This window comes from Hibiscus syriacus, unplaced genomic scaffold (assembly GCF_006381635.1).
Source record: "Hibiscus syriacus cultivar Baekdansim isolate YM2019G1 unplaced genomic scaffold, ASM638163v2 tig00116971_pilon, whole genome shotgun sequence".
In the NCBI taxonomy this organism is placed as follows: Eukaryota; Viridiplantae; Streptophyta; class Magnoliopsida; order Malvales; family Malvaceae; genus Hibiscus; species Hibiscus syriacus.
The window spans coordinates 3496364-3514132 of NW_024063495.1; the positions used below are offsets into that span (position 1 = coordinate 3496364).

The following is a 17769-nucleotide window of genomic DNA, read 5'->3' on the forward strand; positions in this document are numbered from 1 at the left end:
AAAAAAAGATAACGTTTTTTTTTCTAGAAGTATTGAATTTGAGTAGTTGTGTTTATTAGGTTTTATTTATTTATTTTTTAAAAATAAATTTTCAAGTAAATTTTTACTCACCTTAACTTGTATGGTTTTCTAACGGGTAAATTACATAAATGATTATATGACTTTAACATTTTTTCCTCTTTAGTTTGTTTGACTATAAAATACAAAGGCATAATTCTAAAAATAGCACTCAACGTTTATTAAAATGGTCATTTTGGCCCGATTCTTTTTTTAGCATTCCCCCCCACATTTCACTTTGGAGCATCTCTCTCTATATAGATAAAAATTATTAGTTAACACACGATTTACGCTCCAGAATAAGTGTTTTTTTAATCTAAAATCAAACGTTGATGGCTAAAATGTCCTAGGAAAAAAGAATAAGGGACAATGAGATTATTTTTTCAAATGTTATGGTCTTTTTTACTTTAAAATGAAACGTTATGTGCTAAAATGCTTCAAAAATTTAAATAGGGGACAAAATGACTATTTGATAAACGTTGGACTAATTTTAGTAATGCCAAATTCAAAATAACCATTCTACCAAAAATATTTTTTTTTAATTGAACAAAAAAAATTATACCACTAGCGAAGATGATTGCTTCTTAAATTGATAAAATAAATCTTTAAAGTTTACAAATTAAATCAATTTGATTTTAGTTTTAAAAAAATAAGATAAACATCTACACATTATATCAATTTTAAAAAACTAAAATTACATATTAATTTGAAAAATAAAAAATTTTAAAATTTTTAAAAATATGAAAAATTTGATTAAATATTAGATTAAATAAAGGAAATATTAGTGGGATAGGGTGAAAGCTACAATGAACATGAAAACTATTGGTAGTTGAAATCGATTTTGCTTAATCAAAATTTAGTTCTTTTATATTTTAGGAGAAAACTAAAAGTATAGTGACTAACAATGAATTGTTTCAAAAATTAAGACAGACGGCACGTTTAGACATCTTGAAAGCTCCACGTCGGTAAGAAGTTGTAGACAGGTTGTCATCATTTTATCTTAAAACATCATTTTGACTTTTAATTATAATTTTAAAAAAATATGATTTTTAATTTTAATTCTTTTTTTTTTTACTTTTTGTACTTAAAAGTTCAATTTTTATGTATGAAAATATACCATTATTTATAAAAATTTAACACATGTTTTATTCCAATTTTTTTTAATTTCATTTTGGTCTCTATAATTTCTTTTAATTTAGTCTTTTAGTACAAATAAAAATTGTAATTAAATTAAAGTCGTTGGCATCAATGAACACCATGATTTCATGGTATAGTGAATGTGAACCAATTCGTTAAGAGTTTAATTTAGTTGACATTATCGTAGGATGTTAAATCGAATATATTTAATTTAATTAAATTATTTTAATAATAAAATAGATATAATGTTATTCTTCTTCGTTTGTAAACGTGTGTACGTTATTAATTTGTTTGAAATTTGTTTAAATGAAATAAACAAAAGCAAATTGTTTTTTTTCTTTTATGAACCGAAAGCAGCACAAACATGACACATTAATGGCAGATACTTAAAAGATTTTCCACACATTCCCTACTACCTCATTCAAACCCCATTTCGGTCATCTTCAAAAGAGACTGAATCCCACGTCATTTTCCCTCCCAAAAACTTTCCATCACCCAAACACAAAAAAGAAAACCTAAATAATTGAAACCTAACACATTCAGAAATTTTGGTAAACAAGAAACAATTAAATCCTCCGGACATTTTTTTCCTCTTGATAAGCTCTCTCCTCAGTACCTGTAATGCGGCGGCTTGTAAGGACCTTCGACAGGCACACTAATGTAATCAGCTTGATCCTTAGTGAGTTTGTGAGCTTAGCTCCTAGCTTGCCGAGGTGAAGAGCGGCAACCTTCTCGTCGAGGTGCTTCGGCAAAACGTAAACCTTCTTCTCGTATTTGCCGGTAGCCTTCTCCTTCCATAGCTCAAGCTGGGCGATCACCTGGTTGGTGAACGAGCAGGACATGACAAAGCTAGGGTGTCCAGTGCACATCCCAAGTTCATCAGTCGCCCTTCGGCCAACACAATGATGCCAGTTTTGGTTTCGGGGAAGACCCACCTATCTGTTTGAGGCTTGATAGTGATGCGCTTGACACCAGGATAAGTCTCGAGACCATGCATATCAATTTCGTTGTCGAAGTGACCAATGTTGCAAACAATGGCATTGTTCTTCCTCATGTGGTCAACCATGATGATGTCCTTGTTACCAGTTGTGGTGACAAAGATATCAGCTTCAGAGACTACGTCTTCGAGTGTCAAACCTGAAGTCCTTCCATAAGAGCTTGAAGAGCACAGATGGGATCAATCTCGGTGACAATGACACGAGCACCGGCTTGTTTCAATGCAGCAGCGCAACCCTTGCCAACATCACCATAACCACAGACAACAGCAACCTTGCCAGCAATCATCACATCGGTAGCTCTCATCAAACCATCGGGAAGAGAGTGACGACATCCATACAAGTTATCAAACTGTTCCAAGAAATCAAATAATATCAACAGTTAATCATCACCAAAACCACAATTTAACAACTAAAGCAAAACATGCTAGAGCCTATATCACTCGAATTCAATTGTGAGTACTACATGTTTTTTCTAGATTTAAGATCATATCCACAACCATGTTCAAATTCTTATCGATTTCACATTCTAATGAATACAGTGCATCAATATTAAACAATCAAACACTAGATCTGAAGTAATTTACACAAAATAAGAAACGCATTTCATCAGATTTGAAAAGAAACAAGAGATCTACACTATAAACAAGCTGAGAAATAATTACCTCTTGGTGACAGAGTCATTGACATTAATGGCGGGGAACAACAAGGTTCCATTGGCTTGCATTTGATAAAGCCTCTTAACCAGTCGTAGTTTCCTCAGAAACACCAACCAATCTCTCCTTATCCTCCTATACTTCTTAGGATCGGCTTTCAATCCATCTCTGATAATCGTCAAAACAATCTGAAACTCGGCGTTATCGGTCGAAGCCGGATCTGGGAGTTGTCCGGTTTTCTCAAAAACCTCCTCGGCTTTAACGCCTTCGTGGATCAACAGAGTGGCATCCCCGCCATCATCGACGATAAGATCAGGTCCACCCGTTGGACCCCAATCGAGTGCTCTCTCGGTACACCACCAGTATTCCTGGAGAGTCTCACCTTTCCAGGCGAAAACGGCTGCCGAATCACGGGCGATGGCCGCGGCGGCGTGATCTTGGGTGGAGAAAATGTTACACGAGCACCAACGGACTTCGGCTCCGAGTGCAGTGAGGGTCTCGATAAGGACGGCGGTCTGAATGGTCATGTGAAGAGAACCGGTGATCTTGGCTCCCTTGAAAGGCTGGGCGGGACCAAACTCGGTCCTACAAGCCATGAGACCAGGCATTTCGACTTCGGCCAACTCAATCTCGAGTCGGCCGAAGTCAGCCTGAGACATGTCCTTGACCTTGTACTCACGGCCGGCGGCGGTTTCTCGACGGAGAGAGACATGACGGAGAGAAAATGAAGTAAAAGAGGGAAGAAATCAGTGAAAAACTCTATCCTTTGAATTGGAGGGAAGTGGCGAGGGATTTGGGAAGAAGTTAGGGTGTTATAAATAGACTAAGAGATGTAGAATTGGACGGTCAGGATTGAGTGGGCGGGGTTGGTGGATCTCATGTAGATGTTGATTTTTCACATAATGTCGATATACTTCTCTCATATTTTTTAATAATTAGAAATCTTAAATCAAAATTGGGACGCTCACTATGTGGATAGCATTTTATAAAATAAAATCCTTTGAAAATATATCGGTTACTAAAATATGATAAATATATACGTTTTGAACTTTCATCACTTATGCCATATTGTTTTACTTGTAATCGTTTGAAATAATAATAGATCATTATATTGTGAACAAGGGTTTTTTTTTCTCTTTTTCATAGTCGTCGTTAATTTTTTTTATCTTTATGATTGTCACCAGTACTAATTTTGGTACTGATTATTTACCGTCAGTATTAATTATTTTCATTTGTTTTATTATGGTGTATCTTTATTTTTTTATTCTTAATAATTATACTTTTTTACACGTCTTCTTCTGCCTCTATATTATGTTTTCGGTTGTTTTCGTTTATTTTTTTTCAGGGTTCTGTTTGACATCTTTACGACTGATCAATATGATGTTTATTTGTTATCATGATGATCTTTCCTACTTTGGACCCTTAGATTGAATTTGGATATGCGATTTGCGTTCATGGATAGTATTTTTCATATCGCTCGATTCTGATTTGCGGTTTACTGGTGGTCTTTCAATAGTTTTACTCCCGTTTTGTGATTCGTTTGTCGATTCGGCCAGATCTGTTTGTATTTATCTTTTGTTCGAGTTTATTTGGTTAAACTAGTTTTCTTGTGTTTAAGAAAATATTTTTATTATATGTTTAGTTATAATTGTGGGTATGAATCTTCATTGTACTTTGAAATTTTTTTTTTTTAATTAAATTAGTGTCTTCTAACAAAAAATAGATCATTATGATCTTTTAAATAATAAATTAAAAAATAATTTCAATTCAAAAAGATTAGAAAATAAAATTCTTTAATAATATCTAAATAAAAAAAATGAACGAAGAGGGTGCAAAGTCATACTCACATATATACCTTCTCAAATAACAAATTTAAATTTTTTTTAACTCTGTCTCATTATCTGTAAAAAAATATACTTATCTTGTTTAACTGAGTACAAAATGATACGAATCTTCACAAATTCATCCCACTAAGATTTTAATATAATTCAGACCATAAATATAAATTTGTATATTTAATTCTAAAAGAGTCTATGAACACGTGGCTACTTTAATCAACACCTATTAAAGATTTGAAAGGGGAAAATAATCATATTCCTATAATTCTATTGTTTGTTTTTTTTTTAAATATCCCTTCTTTTTTTTATTTTCTTTTAAATCAAATAATTTTTAATGTGCTAATAGGTTGATTAGTAGTAATCTTCTTGATATCATTTAAGAAGGTCTAGAATTCGAATCATTATGTATGTAAAAAATCTTCGTTAAAAAATATATTTATCAATACTAGATATATAATATATGTCGACCCAAATTAATTATGACAAATTGAAACAGGAGCTACAACGAGAAAAAGAATTTGAATGTAATTTAGAGCTAAGGTACACTACAACATTAAATATCATTGCGAAGCTTGCGTCGGTGGTCATTTGATAAACAAGCCATGTGCTTGATGGGATTGTACCATTGTGGATCTCACGATTGCCATACATTTTCCATTGATACCCTAAACTTCTTTTGTCCGAATTTGTCTATGAATTATTATTATTTTAAATAGTATATTGTATTATATGATAGTATATCTTCATAATCTTTCTTAGTTATTAACAATATACACATACTATAAAGACGCTACTACTCGAACTCGAAATCTCTGAAAATAACAACGTTATATTTTACCGCTGAAATCGCTTAATAGGTTTAATCTGCATTTTATTTCATTATAATTTTGGCTCTTGAAAATAGCGGATTTAAAAAAATTGGACCTATCAAGCGTGTCACATGATCTCCTTCTTTTTCATGGTTGAATTACAAGCAACAACATGTTGATTAATGATTCTAGGGTATTGAGGTAGTTTTTTTAATGTAAATAAAAGTAATTAAATTTATTAGAAAAAATATTCTAAATCAAAGTAATATACCAAACATCGGGTTAGTGATTAAAGTGTAAGAAATCAAAATTTAGTAGTTTGATTTTGATAAATTGAAAAGTTCAAAGGTTGATTTAGAAATTTTATATAGGACCTATTATCAAATATTGAAGGTTGGAAGGGCAAAATGATCATTTGACATGAAATGAATTTAATATTAATTTCTAAGTTTAATATAACATGTGAGGAAATGAAGAAAGAAAGGAAAGGAATAGTCTAGAAACTCTTCTCTTCATCTTCTCTTCTTTTTTTCTCCACCATGTACCTCCATGCTAACGTAAGTGATTTTAAAGTTGATTGTTTCTTTCAATTTTGAACTGGTTTTTAATATTTGAGTGGTATAGAAGCTTAAGAAAGCTTATAGATGACTAAAAACTATGAGAATTATGAATTAATGATAAATTAGTAAAATGGCTTTTTAAAGGAATTGATGAAATTTGAGTAGTTATTGGATTTTAAAGGTATATTTGACTTGTCAGAAGTGTGAATAAAGAATTTGAAGTGTTAGAAAGGATTGGAAACATAGTTGAAGATTGAGTATGATTTTTAGTTTTAAGTGTTCTATGGAGAATTTTGGATGTTAAAAGGGGATTAATGTTTGTAAGTTAGTTAGGATAGGCGTTAATGAGTTTAAGGGCATGAATGGAGTTAGAAGTATGAGATTTAGGTGAATTTTGGGTTAAATTCAAGTAAAATAAGGGAATTCTGGGCAACGGTATTGGTACTGGAAGAACAATATCGATACCATATGAATCGGATGAACATCATCGGTACTAAAGGGGTAGTATCGATACTGTAGGTATCGATACTATAATGAAAAAGGGAATTCCATAATGCAAATTGAGTATCGATATTAAGGTAGGTATCAATACCATATAAGGGAAGTATCGATACTTGGTGCAGAGTATCGATATTGTTCAGTCTAAAATTTTGAATTAGGTGTTTTATTTAGTTATGTAAATGTTGATTGGTTAATAATTAATTGAGCTTCGATATGCATCGTGGTCATGTTAACGTGTAGATTCAATTGAAAGCAAGTGTTGAACGAAGTGATGTATAAGGATAGAATGAAAGTGAAAATGATATGTTTAGGACATACGTGAGGCAAATGTGAGTGCTACTTACTTATTTTATATATGATTGGAGGACGGCTTGCGATGAACCAACCTTAAATGTTTTTGAACAGAATGATTTATATTATGATATGGTTTTAGCTAAATTGTATTTTAAAAGTATTATTTTAATTTCATTGTTATGAGTATATATATATATATATCATATGTAAAATATTATAAGTATATGGTGTACGTGAATATGTTTTATGAGAATAAATGATAATTTGAATAATGTTATATGAAACACTATGAGTATATGGTTTATGTGAATAAATGATAAATCAAGTAATGCTATATGAAATGCTATGATTAATTGTTCTATGTGAATAAATAATAAATTTGGGTAATGTTATGTGAAATACTATGAGTATATGTTTTTATGTGAACAAATGATAATTTGAATAATGTAATGTGAAATAATTATATGGTTAAAGCCCAAAGTATATGTATAAGAATTAGAGGTATAGTTGGCATGCCAAGAGTCGAGGGTTCTACGCGGTCATTCGGGATAATTCTATGTGGTCCTTCGAGATAAATTCTACGCAGTCCTTCTGGACAAATCTATGTGACACTTCAGTGCATATTCTACGTGACACTTCGGTGCAAATTCTACGCATCAGTTTCCACTGCAATTACAATGCACAACCTCAATTTACTTAAATACCTTGAGTTCTCAGTGATATACGTTGGACTAATTAAACAAATGAATATGATTTAAATAATGCTTAATAGTATATGTTATATGTTATGAGATGTATGGTGTAATTGTATTTATTGTTTCTTCTGAAATATTTACATAAATGTTTTAATGTTTATTTATACTCATTTATGCCTCACTAAGTCAAAGAACTAGCGTGTGAGTGTTTTCACACGTATGTTCAGTGAAGGCAACATAGTAAGCTAGGGTGGAACAACATACCTTAGAGGAATATCATATCAGACTAGAGTGCATAGTATTTGATTTTGGTATTTGAAATTTGGTTGGCATGTACTATAAATGTGTAAATAGCAAATACTCTGATATGTCAAATATTCAGTATTTATTTTAAATATTAAATTTTAGTCAGATTTTCAAAGAGTCAAAGCGTTTTAAAGTTAATGTGACATCTCAAATTCGTATCCAAGTAGGGTACGGGTCGGGGGTGTTACATTTGTTGGTATCAGAGCTTAGATTGAGCCAAGTTTTTAATAGATTGATCGGTTGACTATCAAAGATGTATGGTTTGTACATGCCAACGAAATAACAAGAATCTCTGATATGATATTGTCATGAGTATGATGTCTTTGCTAGTATAGTTAAATGATTATATATTAATAGATGTCAGACTACGAGGGCTCCCGAAGTGAAGCGGGAGATTGAGTTAATGAGAGTAGTAGCAATTCACCTACTCAGCTAGGTAAGGTGAAGAACATGTGCCTCAGGGAGAAGCTGAGGAATGTTGAATTAAAATTGATTTCAAAATATAGAGTGATGGTTAAATGTTTTCAGGACATAAAGGCAAGGATAAATAGTGCATAAGTTATTATTGAGGATTTATGTTGAAAATATTTTGATGTTTCGATATAACAAATAAAGTATTATTGAATTTTAAGATTTTATTTGATTTATAATTATATATTCGATTAAATTTTTCGAATATAAAAAATATTACTCCAAGTTTTCAAATGTCAATTTTAATCCTTACTTTAATGTGAAATTGAGTATGAGTCTTGAAATAATTTTTGAAATAATTTTTACAAAGTATTTTGAACCTTAATCGAGCCAAAAATAATTTTTATTAAGGGATGTACCGATACACTCTTGGATGTATCGATACATACCAAACATCGAATGCATTTTGTGTATCGATACACAGCTAATGCATCGATACACCCCTGGCTCAGGAAAACATCGAATGTAATTAGTGTACCGATACACCCCAAGTGTACCGATACACTAGGTCAACCAACAGTCGAAATATTTGAATTTTACACACATTGTACCAATACACCTAGAGAGTGTACCGATACACCTACGCTCTGAACAGATTTTTTTAAATGATAATTACACAATAACGACTCTATTGACTTCACCAATGATTCCCAACATTCAGAATCAATTGAAGATGTATTTAAACAAGCTGAGGAGCCATTGATCAACAACAATTGTGAGAGAAACAAAGAGAAAGCCTTAAACATCAAGTTTGAGCAATTCAAGCCAATTTTCATTCAATATTCATTTTTGATTTCAAGAACACTACTTGTACTCAATTGTATTATTCTTAAGTGTTCTTTTTTTGTTCTAGAATTGTACAAACATCTTGCCTAGTGAGGTTTTTCTGTAAGTTTGTGAAATTTGGGAGAGAGTGTTCTCAAGTGTTGAAAATATTTTGATGTTTCGATATAACAAATTAAGTATAAATGAATTTTAAGATTTTATAAATCATTTTTAAAGTATATTCGATTCAATTACTCGAATATCAAAATATTACTCCAAGATTTCAAAGATCAATTTCAATCCTTACTAAAGTGTAAAATTGTATTTTAAACTTAAAATATTTTTTTGAAACAATTTTACAAAGTATTTCGAACAAAAATTGAGCCAAAAATCAAATTTCAAAGTGATGTACCGATGCACTACATTGATGCATCGATGCACACCCATTTCGAAAGCATTTTGTGTACCGATGCACAAGCCATGCATTGATGCACTCTTGAATATTTTGAAACATTGAATGCATTTTGTGCATCGATGCACAGACCATGCATCAATGCACTCCTGGCTCTTTGAAACATCGAATGTAATTAGTGTACTGATGCACCCCTAGTGTACCGATGCACTAAGTCTTATAACGGTCGAAATATTTTAATTTTACACATAGTGTACCGATGCACCTTGGCTATGCATCGATGCACCCCACGCTCCTACCAGATTTTTTAAATGATAATTACAAAATAATGGATCTATTGACTTCACCAATGATCCCCAACGTTCAGAAGTGATTCAATGTGTATTTAAACAAGCTTAGAAGCCATTGATTAACAACAATTAAGAAGAGAAGCTAGAGAATCAAAGAGAAAGCATCAAACCTCAAGTTTGAGTATTTCAAACCAAATTTTCATTCAATATTCATTTTGCTCTCAAGAACACTTATTGTGCTCAATTGTATTCATTTTTAGTGTTCTTTCTTTGTTCTAGAATAGTGCAAATATCTTACCTTGTGAGGTTTTTCTATAAGTTTGCAAATTTGTGTATTTCTCTTTGGGAAAGAATGTTCTCAAGAATTTGGGGTATAATTCTTGAGGGAGTTGTAAGGTTACTCTTTGTCCTCAAAAGAAAGAACAAATTATTGAAATTGTTGGAAAATCCTTAGTGTGGATAGCTAAGGTAGTGGACGTAGATTTTGGTTGAGAAAGTCGAACCACCATAAATCGCTGTGCAAATATTTTTCAATTTTCGGCAAAAGCTGCCACCAAAATTTTTATTGCCAATTCACCCCCTCTTGGCTATTTAGTTGATCGATTAACTTAATAATTAGTATTAGAGCCTCACTCATTTGAAGGTTTAATCGCCTCTTGAGTCGATTCGGGAAGAGTTATATCGATATTAAAGTCATCAATGGCCCGTCAACAAGCCTCATTTCTTCTAATTATGCCTATTGGAAGAATAAAATGAGATATTTCATTCAAGCAAGTGACATGGGAGCATGAAATATCATAGAAGACAGATACTTCATTCCTTCCATTCATTCAAGATTGTGGAGTGAAGCATAGATAAGAATGTACTAGCTCAACTCAAAGGTTATCCATATTATATTTTGTGCTCTTGGACTAGATGAATACGGGAGAGTTTCATCTTGTACAACCGCCAAGGAGATATGGGATAAACTACAAGTCACTCATAAAGGCACAGATGAGGTAAAAGAATCTAAAATTAGTCTTCTAAACTCATAGCTATGAAAATTTCAGGATGAAACCGGAAGAAGATATCAAAGCTATGACGAATAGATTTTCCACGATTGTTAATGGTCTTAAATCATATGGAGAGATCATTCCAAATGAGAAGCTTATGAGGAAGTTAGTCTACTCTCTTACAAAATCTTGGCAATAAAAAAAGATGACAATCATCGAGGCTAAAAACTTAAAGTCTTTAACTCTCGAAGAGTTAATTAGTTCTCTTTTCACTCATGAAATGATGCTTCAAGATGAGGTAGACCTCGAGAAGATTAACGAGACAAAGAAGGAGAAGGAGAAAAAGAAGAACGTGAGAGTTGCTCTCAAATCCAAAAAAGATGAGAGTGATTCAAATGAAGATGATGATGAGGAAATGACATTATTTGCCAAACAGTTCAAAAAATTAATGAAGCCCAACCGAGGAAGAAAATTCAAACGAAATGAAGGCTTCAAAACTGAATCAAATGAGAAAGACCTGATCATTTGCTACGAATGTAAAAAAATAGGGTCATGTCAAATATGATTGCCCACAATTGAAGAAGAAGGGACAATCGAAGAAAAAAACACAAGGCTCATGTGGCTACATGGAGCGATTATGAAGGTTCCGATGAAGAGGAACAAGAAGTAGTAAACTTTTGCTTGATGGCCATCAGGGAAAGCTCCCAGGTAACCTCTAGCTCATTTAATTTCGAATATTATTCTTTTGATGAGCTGTTAGAGGAATATATTTTGTTGGCTTCAGATTATGAGAAATTATTTTTAAAATACAAAAATGATATTTCAAAATTGAAAAACGAAAATAATTTCATTTCCAAGACCAACAATGATCTTGAAAGTAAAATCAAAGATTTGCAAATCAAACTAGATTTGAAAAGAAAAATATTGATTTGCATAATTTACTTTCATGAGTAAATGATGATCATCAAAAGAATATTGATGATCTTAAAGGTTCTTTTGATAAAATTGGAACAAAACGTTTTGAAAATGGAGAAAGTTCAAAATGCAACTTTGTTAGAAAAAGTTTAAAAAACTACAATCATAGAGGTCCCCAAAGAACCTCTAATGAAAAAATTATTAGAAGTATATGGGTTCCTAAAGAACTCATTACTTCTAAAGAATAAGATATCCTACACAAATGAATACCCAAGGGGAGTAGAATTTTGGAGACTAACGAATATGGACCTAAAAGAAATTGGGTACCAAAATAAAAATTAATCTATGTTTGTAGGAAAAAGAGCACTATATAAGGCACGGAAAACAAATGCAAACTCATGGTACCTTGATAGTGGATGCTCAAGACATATGACCGGAGACAAGAGCCGGTTCATCGAGCTTAATGACAAAAATGGAGGAGAAGTGACTTTTGGTGATAATTCAAAAGGTCACATTAAAGGTATATGTACTATAGGTAATACATCTTCCATACAAATTCAAAATGTTTTATATGTGAATGGGTTAAAGCATAATCTATTGAGTATTAGTCAATTTTGTCATAAAGGATACAATGTCTTGTTTGAAACAAATGGTTGTAAAGTCATTGACATTGCATCTAATCATATTATGCTTGTTGGTCATAGAATAGGAAACATTTACATGATGCATTTAGATTCTATTAATATGACTAATTTATGCCTAGTTGCTAAGGATGAGCATGATAATTGGTTATGGCATAGGGGACTAGGACATACTAGAATGAGTGTTCTACAAAGACTAATTCAAGGAGATTTAGTAAGAGGGTTGCCAAAGCTAAAATTTGATAAAGATAAAATCTGTGATGCTTGTGCTAAAGGAAAACATCAAAGAGCTTCCTTTAAGTCCATTAATGATGTATCAACTAGTAGAGTATTATAATTGATCCATATAGATCTTTTTGGGCCAATTAGAACTATTAGCTTGGGTGGAAAACATTATTGCTTTGTATTGGTATATGACTATTCTAAATATACTTCGGTTCTATTTTTAAGTACTAAAGATGAAGCATTAGAAAAATTCACCACGTTTTCAAAAGTAATCCAAAATGAAAAAGGTTACTTCATAACTAGTGTTAGGAGTGATCATGGTACTGAATTTGAAAATCTTTGATTTACTGATTTTTGTAATTCTAATGGTATTAGCCATAATTTTTCAGCACTGAGAACCCCTCAACAAAATGGAGTTGTTGAGAGGAAAAATTGAACTTTAGAAGAAATGGTTAGAACCATTCTTTATGAAAACAATTTACCAAAATATTTTTATGCGGAAGCCACAAATACCGCTTGTTATGTTATTAATTGTGTAATGATTAAGCCTATTTTAAAGAAAACTCCATATGAACTTTTCAAAAATAAAAAGCCTAACATTAGTTATTTTCATCCTTTTGGATGTAAATGTTTTGTTTTAAAGAACAATAAAGATAATCTTAGCAAATTTGATGCTAAAAGTGATAAAGTAATTTTTTTGGGTTATTCCTAAAATTCTAAAGCTTATCGAGTATTTAATAAAAGAACTTTAGTGGTAGAAGAGTTTATACATGTTGTTTTTTTTATGATAATCCCCTTTCAAGGAAGAATTCTTTTGTTGATGATGACATAGGTATTGTAAATACAAGTGACGTTAGACATGAAGTTGGAGAATCATCATCAAAAGAATAAATTAAAGATGAGGAAACTCACGATGCTCTCGAGAATCCAACCATTGAAGAAAGGGAAGTCTCTTACCCAAGAGAATACAACTATATCAAGGATGGTGAAATTATAGGTGATCCATCTAAAGGGGTAACAACTCGATCTTCTCTTAGAAATATATGTAATTATGTTGCATTTATCTCATACATAGAGCCTAAGAATATCCAAGAAGCATTAAAAGATGAAAATTGGATTATAGCTAGAAGAGTTAAATCAATTTGAGAAGTAAATTATGGACATTAGTTGAAAGGTCTAGTAATAAATCTACTGTAGGTACTAGATGAGTATTTTGGAATAAGCTTGATGAAAGTGGTAATATAGTGAGGAACAAGGCTAGACTTGTTGCTCAAGGCTATACTCAAGAAGAGGGCATAGATTATGATGAAACATACGCTCCCGTAGTTAGGATGGAAGAAATAAGAATGTTATTAGCATTTTCATGTTTCAATAAATTTAAATTTATCAAATGGAGGTTAAAAGTGCATTTTTAAATGGTTTTATAAAAGAAGAAGTGTATGTGGAACAACCTCCTGGTTTTGAAGATTCAAAATTTATAGATCATATTTTAAATTAACAAAAGCTTTATATGGTTTAAAACAAGCTCCTAGAGCTTGATATGAAAGATTGCCAAATTGTTTAATCGAAAAGGTTTTTCAAAAGGGAAGGTTGGCACTACATTGTTTTTAAAGCGAAAAGGTAAAAATTTATTAGTAGTTCAAATTTATGTTGATGATATAATATTTGGTTCTACTAATGATGTTTTTTGCCAAGAATTTTCTAAGCTAATGCAGAGTGAATTTGAGATTAGCATGATGGGGGATCTCTCATTTTTCTTGGGTCTCCAAATCAAGCAAAAAAAAGATGACATCTTCATCAATTAAGCAAAATACATCAAGGATATGCTCAAAAAGTTTGGATTGGAAGATGGAAAACCCCATGCCGCTCCAATGAGCTCATCTACAAAGCTTGACAAAGATGAAGGAGGTAAATGTGTAGATGTTAAACTTTATAGGTCTATGATTGGCTCTTTGCTTTATCTAACCGCAAGTAGACCGAACATTATGTTTAGTGTTTACTTATGTGCTAGATTTCAATCATGCCCTAAGGAATCACATCTAAAAGCCACTGAGAGAATCTTTAGATACCTTAAGGACACTTCTAATTTAGGACTTTGGTATCTTAGAGACTCTAGCTTTAGCTTGCATGTCTTCTCTGATGCGGATTATAGAGGATGCAAAATAGATAGAAAAAACACCTCCGGTACTTGTCAATTCCTAGGAAATATGTTGATTTCATGGTTTTCAAAGAAACAAAATTGTGTTGCATTATCTACCACTGAAGCGGAATACATTTCAGTCGGTAGTTGTTGCGCACAAGTTTTATGGATGAAACAACAAATTTTAGATTATGGAATTGAAGTTGGTACCATTCCTATCAAGTGTAACAATACTAGTTCTATTTATCTCACTAAAAATTCCATCCAACACTCTAGAACTAAGCACATTGAAATTAGATATCATTTCATTAGAGATCATATAGTTCTATAATATGTTGATACTTTGCACCAATTAGCGGATATTTTTACAAAATCTTTAGATAAAGAAAGATTTTGGAAACTTAGGAGAGAATTAGGTTTAACTGACCTATCTTCACTTAGTGTTTAAAATAATTTTAGCACTTTTAATTAGAATTGAAAAATGCTTATAAAAATAACACTTTTGATTGCATTCTTTGCTATTAGTTAGGGGGAGTTTGTGATCTTTAGTGAAAATTAATTATATGTTCAAATAAAATTTAAGGATAGATTTGATTGATTAAACATTGTTAATTTTCGATATATGAGTTGTCAATACCACTAGAGCTAATTAATTTAGCATTTTGAGTTGTTTAAATACAAATTTTAACATTTTTGTGTACAGTGTATCGATACCTATGTATCGATACATCCTCACTATGTATTTATACACTATGATAGTGTACCGATACATTCCTTGAATGTGTATCGATATACTCAAGAGTGTACCGATATACACTCAAAAGTGTACTGATACACTCGTAGGGTTTTAGGCTTATAATCCCTAAAATTTATCATTTTGCCAAAACCCCCAAACAAACTCTCATATAGTTTCGTCCCTCTCTCTCACCCTATCTCTAAATTGCTTCAAATCAATGCGTTTAAGTCAGAAATCAACAAGTTTCAACTCCTAAACTTGGTACGATTAACAAAATCGTGCAAACAACATCTATTCTCACTCAAATCCGAAAATTTTCAAGGTATTTTTATAAAACCATTATTTTATTAATTTTTGAACTTAGAACTAGTTTTAATTAGTTCTAGGATGAATTATATGACAGCCATTACTTACATTATGTTTCTAAACTAGATTCTACAACTAATTTCATCAAAAACACACAATTTTGTCAAAATCTTTTTAAATTTCAAAATTAAAAAAATTATTTTAAAATTATTGTTTTTGATTTAATTATGTTGTTTTCATGAAAAACTATATGTATCATAATTTTTCAAAATTGTTTTCAAAAACAATTGCCCATTAGGATTCGGTTTAGAGAACCTTGAATATTGCGGACTCTTATTGAGTTTTGGGATTGATTATATTGTATACATGTGTTTCAAATTTGCAGGTAACCTTACCTATTTCGATCTTTAACCATGTTTAATCCAAAACGCCCTAGGTCATCCTCTAGTCGGTCGTCAAACCAACCTTAAAACCAACTTTCTATTACTCCTCCCAATCCAAATCCAAACCTAAACGAATCGGAAATGACCATTCTAAACTCCTGTTTTAATGAGCCTGGTCGTAGACAAGATCTCTACCATAGGTTCCATAATATGTTTGAGTCGTATAAAATCCGGGAAGAGCGTATTATTCCCTCTATGGCTCTATCCAAGCAATGGTTGATATGAAATTTGAATATCTTCCTACTCTCCGTTCTTGGAAATTTGATAAACTCTTTCACCTCAAACCTATCGTTTATCACCAACTAGTTCGCATTTTCTATTCCAATGCAATTTGTGTCCAAAAATGAGTTTTATACCGAAACCATAGGAATTCGATCCTATCTTCTAGGTCAATTCGTTTATATTGACTCCAACATTATCGTTAACACCTTTGGACTAGATAACGTAGGTTTAGATAACGAAAAAGAGATTTTAGCAACACCTTATAAAGCTAAGGCTAGTGCAAGTACCTTACCGACCTTTCACGAGCGTTTTCTTCACTTGATCATCTCTTGGTGGTTTAGACCATTCGGAGGTAGATTTTCTACGCTTAGAGTACTAGACCTTTGTTGGATACATTGTATCCAAAATAAAAAGAAAATAAATTTATCACAAATCATTTTTGGTGAGCAAGTAGAAACCGTGAATAATGTACCGTCTAAATATGTTGAAACTTTAGTTTACGGTTGTCTCCTTAGTAATTTGTTTATCCAAACCAGTCTTAGGGTCATGCTTGATGTTCTCATCCCTATCAAGAACACAATAAATTTCACATCCTTGAAGAAATCAGGATGGTCCGGGGATAAGGATCATTGGGTTCGATCCTCCGAGAAAACACCGGGAGCTATCTTCACAAGCTCCCAGCACCGACAGCTGACAATGATCCAGAGCTTCAAGATCTAATGCGAGATATTGACGATCATGTACCCTATGACAAGCCGGTCCAGCAAGAGGATCAAATGCCTCTATACTTTCGATCATTTTTGGAGTCATTTGATCTAAGGTTTGCATTCATCGAGTCCCGTTTAACCGTTATGGGGCTCAACAATTGGAAATTCAACGGGAGGTGTGTGTAAACAATAAAACTATGAACTAACGATTAAATGCGCTTACACTCGAGATGCGAGCACATTATCCTCCGCCTCCCAATCCACCTATGGATGATTAGACCTTGTCTTGCTTAGTTTTCTTGGATTGAACTTAGAACTTATTATTAAAACATTTTGGATGTTTAAACTTGAATGTTTGAATTTATATATTTGGTTTTGAGTGTTTGAATTTGATTTGATTAATTTGAACTTAATGTTGATTTTGCATAATTTTACATTTTAGATATAATATGACCAATTACCATGACACATTATTTATAAATATTGATTATGAACTAATGGCTATCTTTCTCTTGATTGTGATCTTAACAGCTTAAGCTTTATCTAAATATCAATTGACTAATTTTTCAAAATCTTGTTTAAAAACGTTTTGTAGAGTCTTTTTGATTTAACAAAAAAGGGGAGAATAAAGTAAGGGGGAGTAATTTTCATAATTT

At 32.0% G+C, this 17769-nt stretch overlaps 1 pseudogene; it reads right to left on the minus strand.

Moving 5' to 3' along the window:
- Window positions 1–1787: 1787 nt before the first annotated feature.
- On the minus strand, window positions 1788–15508 carry LOC120192069 (annotated as a pseudogene).
- Window positions 15509–17769: the final 2261 nt, after the last annotated feature.